This window comes from Vicia villosa, unplaced genomic scaffold (assembly GCF_029867415.1).
Source record: "Vicia villosa cultivar HV-30 ecotype Madison, WI unplaced genomic scaffold, Vvil1.0 ctg.000121F_1_1, whole genome shotgun sequence".
Classification (NCBI taxonomy): Eukaryota; Viridiplantae; Streptophyta; class Magnoliopsida; order Fabales; family Fabaceae; genus Vicia; species Vicia villosa.
In genome coordinates this window covers 1357490-1364164 of record NW_026705023.1, presented here as the reverse complement: position 1 = coordinate 1364164, position 6675 = coordinate 1357490, and positions in this window count along the sequence as shown.

The following is a 6675-nucleotide window of genomic DNA, read 5'->3' as shown; positions in this document are numbered from 1 at the left end:
TAAAAATTCCCATTGCCTTCCATTATTTCTACGGATGTCCGATTCTTCCGATTGATTCCTGTAACACACCAAAAAACTTCCGCTAGGATGATTATGAGCATTCTCCATAACACCCTGTTCCGCCACTATCCGCTCCCTAATCAAACTCCCCTTCAACTTCCTTCCTCCTCTAGAATTAGCTTTGCTTGATTTTTCCATACCCTTCACGATGCTCACACCTTTCCCTACATTAATACTGGCTGTCTTGATTCTTTTACCACTAGCAACAGCATCCTTCCTTTCAAGAGTGCACTGAACCAACGATGGTCCAGAAACTGCACGTGCGGGAACTCCCCTAGAGCAAAGACTGGAATTTTTTTCCCCCACCTTGTCTAGCTGAGACACAGAAACCTGATCCAAACAATTATTTAAACTGCCGAGAGTAGCTTGCTTACTGTTACAAGGCTCTAGAATCGCGGCGCCAATGGACTTGCCACCGCTAAAACTACCTCCTTTATTTCTACGGATAGAGGAAATTGAATTATCGAAAACTCCATACTCATCAATTCTGCCCCGAGACTTTAAGACCTCCCCATCCAGCGCTTCTTCCTTCCTACCTTTACCGAAAGCAAAACCCGGTTGAGAGTCACCTTTCGCCGAAAATTGTTCGATACTATCGGCAGTTTCAACAGAACCCGCTACTGATTCAGACCCCGAAATCCCTTCAAGCCAGGATGAGTCAGTGTCGGAGGAGTTACCGGCCAAAGAGGGATGAACCTGGTTTCCCGCAGCTGAGCGATACACTCCCGCTACGTCTTCTCTGATGAACAACTTGCATAGAATCCCATCAATGTTAACCATAACACAATCGGGAATGGACAGCGAAAGAGGAATGTTCATCATGATTCTAGCAACGTCTAACGCCACCCCATTGGCCGTGTTGTCGTCTACACAAATGAATCTTCCCCAAGACTGAGCCAAAGCCACGAAAAAATCGGAACACCAAGCGTGAGCCGGGATACCATAGATCCTGAACCACGCATCCCTACTCGAGTCAACCATATCTGCCTCCCACTTCACAATATGCGAGAACCATATTTGCCACCATGTCTCTCCTTCCTTGATCAAATCATTGATAAAGCCTTCCTCCCTCTCTTCTAACAAACAACTGTTGCTGCCTAGAGGAGTAACTTTGATCGCAAAAACCCCCTCCATCTCCAACTGAGTTTGCACAGAATAAGCGGAACCCGGAATACACACCTTACCCACATAGGCCTTCTCCATTCTGCTTCTAAGAGCAATGTCAGAATGAAATTCTAGCCAAACTTTCTCTGCCTCCTTATCCTTTCCCCCCACAGCTTCAGCGTACGAGCGCGAATTGCTATTGCGAGTAACCGCGACACTGCCCCTGAAAATCTCCTTCCCCTTGCCATCAGCCCTGAACTCAGCCGGCTTTCTCACTCCCCCTGCCTCCCTACAACCCTATTGAACCTTGGCAAGTTTACATGGATTTTCTTGCCCTTAATGATGATATTGTCCAACCGAACCGCTAACAGTCTACCATCCGTGACTTCAGTGAACCTCGCGAAGCCGAATCGCCTTCCAAACTTGTTCCTTCTGGGGGAGATAGCAACCTCTACAACGTTGCCAGAACATCCGAATAACTCGAATAAGTTCTTGGCTGAGTAATCTTCAGGGAACGCTGAAACATACAGAGAAGTAACAATGGAGGTGGCAGCGTTCCGGTTCCTGCCGCCGTACAAAAAAGTATCCCATCTGACACCATTATGCTTCGAATACGAAACCTCTGTCCAACCAGCCTTCTGCATAAGGAACTAGAAAGAAACGAAAAACAGATCTAACACAGAGAAAGAACGAAAGTCTCTTCGGCACAAACCTCTTGACTACGGAGGTAATCGATCAACCCATAAGACCGACAGACCCGCATAGACTCCTCAACAAGGTCCCTGACCCTAAGGCCAGGAATTTAAACTGAAATCGAAGAGTTTATGAAGCCCACCGTTCATAGCTGACCAATACCCATAGCAAAACAAGAGACATCTAAAGGGAAGAAATGGAACCGGAGAAAGGACGAAGGGGAAAAGAGGAGGAACCGGCGTCGATGACCCACAGCGGGAGAAAACCCCAAACTCATGAACGCCACAAGGCGCTCACTCTCTCTCCTCTCTCTAGAAATTCAAGTAAATTGAGTTTTTGTTGTCATTGTTGAGTGCTCCACTTAACATGTTCTTAACTAATCATTTCGTTCAAAAATTAGTGTAGCATTTAACTATCTCATATAAATTTAAAAAATTATAAATAAAAAAGGGAAAATACGTTATATCTTTTCCTATAATTTGTAATAAATAGTTTATAAATTTTATAATTATTTCTCTCTTCTAAAAGATTACTTAAAAGAGCTAGGGGTGGGAATATGTTAGGTCGAGTTAGACTTTGTCAAACCTAAATCTAACCTGCTAAAAAAAATTCAAAATCTTAATTTGACTTGTGGCCTATGATAGATTTATTTTTCGGCTTGAGTCTTACCTTTTCGAAGGTCTGAATAGTCTATTAACCTACTTAAATCATTTAAAGATATGTAAATAAACAATTCAACTAATTTTTAAATACACCAGAGAATAAAAAATACAATGAGATTATATTTCAATATAAAGTATAAAATATAGTATAAAAATAATAAATTTATTTATATTTATTAAAATAGGCTGATCTGATAGGTTTAAAAAAAAAATTCTGATGGCACGTGACCTAACCTATTTAGTTAAACAGACTTATAAAAAAACATAGACATTTTCTACTTAAAAAAACATGATCTGGCCTTGACCTGTATAGGCTAGACCTTAAAATTCCTATTAGCTGGTCTGAACTATTTCCACCTCTACCCGTAATTTCATTGTGTCCCCAATGATTAGGTACACGGTAAAGATTCCCGATGCGTCTGCAAGCGCACGAATTTATCGAAGTAATATAAAAGATTGTCGAACCACAAAGACCAATGTCAAACTACTGTAGTCTATCGTTGCTTTGTAAAGTTAAGGCTAATTGGATAATTGATTAAGGGGAAACTAACAGTAAAACTAAACTAAACTAGAAAATAATACTAAAACGAGGCCGGTATATGATTTCCGCGTTCCTGAAGGACTAATAGAAAATGGGTACTAATTACGGCTATAACTTAGTTCCGTAGAATATATAAACTTAAAGACTCCGCCTCACGCTCTCGCGGTATTAACTAAAGTCATACTTCCTAATGCCAAGTATTTGCGCTCGCTCGCCCGGTAACTAAGAAATATATTTTGAAAGCCAATAATATCCTAAACGCATCTAAAGCGCTCTCGTTGTATTTAGATTTTTTTCCTAATTTCCAATATCCGGTTCGATCCCCACGCTCTCGCAGTTTCGGCTCTAACCTTAATTGATTTCTCACTCTCGTGACAAAGTCGTGTTAAATAAGCAATTTTGAGTTTTTTAATTAGACGAAAACATAGTAAACGATTTAAAACGATTTAATATAAGGCTACACATACTTCGGAAATAAATTAAAGACAGTAAAATAAATAATAAAAATGGAACCTATAATTAAATCGATACTGGAAACAAATGCTGGATCGAAATCGTACCGCCAGACTTTGAATCTAAATACAAAAGAAAAAAATGGTAGAAGTAAATCCTAAAACTAGTTTGGGAATAGTCCCCCAATGTGGAGAACTATCCCATTTTATATCATAGAAACCGGAAAATTAAATAGCTCTGAACTGCTCTGCTCTCTAAAGTCTTCTCAACCCCCTTCAAGTTGGCTTCTTCCCCTTTTATATGCTGAGAGTTGAACGAATGAAGGAGATAATTTAGGAGGAGTTGCTATTTTTCTGCGGAAGAATCAGTCTCTAAAGGTTCTTTTGGGTTTGAAAACTGCTCCGAAAAGAATGCTGAGTTGCTGAGTTTTGGAGAATTTCGCGCAAGTGGCGGGGGCCTCTTGCTATGGGATGTGCGTCCCATTCCACCGCTTGTTTATTTCTGACGTGGCATGGTTGGGGCCGGGGGCCACCAAGGGAGGGACGGGGGTCCCTTTTCTCTTCTTTCTTTCTTCATAGTAGGCACGTGGGGTGGGGGCCCCTTGCTAGAGGGTGAGCGCCCCCACTTCCTTTTATTAATTATTTTTCTTTACTTATTTTCTTTAATAAATAATGGGCTTTCAATCGGGCTTTCGCATTTCTTCATTTCTACGCCGAATAATCCTTCGAAAATACTCTATTTTTTCTTCTTTTTAATCGAACTCGGGAGAAATTAAATACCTGAAATAAAATGAAAATATCAGCGTAATATCGAAATAAAATAATGTAATTGATATAAAATGAAGACATAATTTATGCTAATCGAGTCAAAATACACGATATAATTTCGTGTTATCAAATTTCCCCACACTTAAACCATTGCTTGTCCTCAAGAAATTACCCAACACGGTAAAAGAAATGATTAAGCGCGGTTTTTGAAACAAGGGCACAAAACGATTCCAAATCATATGCGGTTGCTAAACGTCAACACCAAGGACACCGTAATGACACGAAATCACAATACGCGATCAAAAACTCCCACCCTACGTACACCAGTCCGAATCACTCTATTATAACTCAACCTATTTCTTTGGCTTTATTTCACCCACTTTCGTTCGAGCGCAATCACATTAAGCCCTTTATCCTCGCACGCACATATCATCACACGCACATAGTAGGGTAGTCGGTTAGTGATTCTGATCCTTAGGTACGGGATTCCGATACATAAGTTTGGTAACCCCTTTTATTTACCCAATTACAAGTTGTGGGGGATCGGACCATAGTCCGCCCTACCAAGTTCCGCACCAGACACCTCTGAACCAACTGACAACGAATTCTTTTATTGTATTTTTGTAGGTTCCACAACCGTTGGATTAAGTGACCGGGGGAGGGTCACTTAACTTAATTGGTGAATTCCCTATTTTCAAATAAATCCATGAAATTTTTAAATTTTTGGGATCATTCACTTATATTCATCGACTCTCTACGTAGTTTGTGCTCAGGATGGTGCCGACTGCTAATATGAACTACTCGGGTTAATTTAAAACTCAAACTTAAGGTTTCGCCATAATAGGAACTCATATTGGTTCACATACTTAGGGGGTTTGGGGTGTTAAAACGGTATCGATATTATCGAAGCTTTCCCAAGTCTCTCTAATACAACCTAAAGTGACAACCTATATACTTTCAGAGTATGTGCGCCATGCATCAAAAAGGATATTTTTTTTGGAGGTTAAAATTTTAAAATTTTGGGGAAATTCAATAGCAACAGAAAATCACGTATAAAGACTCGACAACACATGCAACAAACTAGAAAATGAATAAATCAAACTAGAAAGCGATAAAATAGAAAGCGATAATGTTCCTCCCCCACACTTAAACAAAACATTGTCCTCAATGTTTTGATAAAAGGCGGATAAAGGAAAGACAGAACCTATATGGATGCTACTGGTGGGCTATCACGACCAAATCCACTCCACGTCCGGAGGAAATACCTTCTCCTATCATGCTCGTCAACGGTGTCACCACCAGAAGCAACATTCGTAGGAATGTGTATGGAGACCGACTCATTTTTGAGATGATCATCTATATATTTTTCTCCTAGATATGGTCGAGACATGACAAGCGATCCATATCTTTATTTTCTGCAAGTTCACACAATAAAAGGAAAACATTAAATAAAAAACTTGTGGGTTGCCTCCCACGCAATGCTTTGTTTAACGTCGATGGCTCGACGGCTCAGGAGTGCAAGCACTCAAGGTGGTTATCTCAAGAATGACTCCTCGGTTGAACTTTTAATAATCTTTGTTTTCCATGGACACTTATCAAGCCATCTCACACATCCCTCGCCTTTTCTTTTCTCTCTTCTGTGGGATGGTTCATTCTTTTGAACTCGTGGTGGTGGTTCTGGATCTATCCTAAGTATCAGCTTTTCAAGTTTGGGCTTAGTGATATTATCCACCACCTCAAAGGTTAACCTTACCCTCTTAACAGTAATGATATCCCTAGTTTCATGGTCCTCTAACTTTCTCTTTTTATGCAAGATTTCAAGCAAGGGTGCATTGATGTTGATATTTTCCAATACCTCCACATACATTTTGAATTGGGAGTCTACATTAGCTTCCATTAAACTGTGCGGGAAAGGAATCAGTGGGGTATAGGGAGGAGGAACAACAATAGGGGCTTCCTTCTCTACCTTTTCTACAACCTCCCTTTCAGTTGGTGTTGGTAGATTTTTCTCAATCTCCACTCTTTTCTCACTAGAACTCTCCTTAACCACATTATCACTCTCCTCAATCTCATTATCACTCTTCTTAGGAATTTCAATTTGTTTTTCACTAATGGTTGTTTCAACATCCACATGCTCCTCGGGGAGGGGTCCTAGAGGGTTTTGTTCAAGTTAGGAGATTTGAGTCTCTAATGCCATGTTGTGAGTCGCGAGGGACTCAACCATAGTGGCCAATTGCCTAAGGGTTTCATTGTTTTGAATACTTTGTTTGATAAACTCTTGGTTTTGGACGGTTTGTGTCTCTACAAAGTGCTCCATCATGGCTTCTAATCTAGAGTGAGTTAGCGTCTTGTCGGAATCCTCCATTTATGTTTCGAAGTTAAAATTATTGGATTC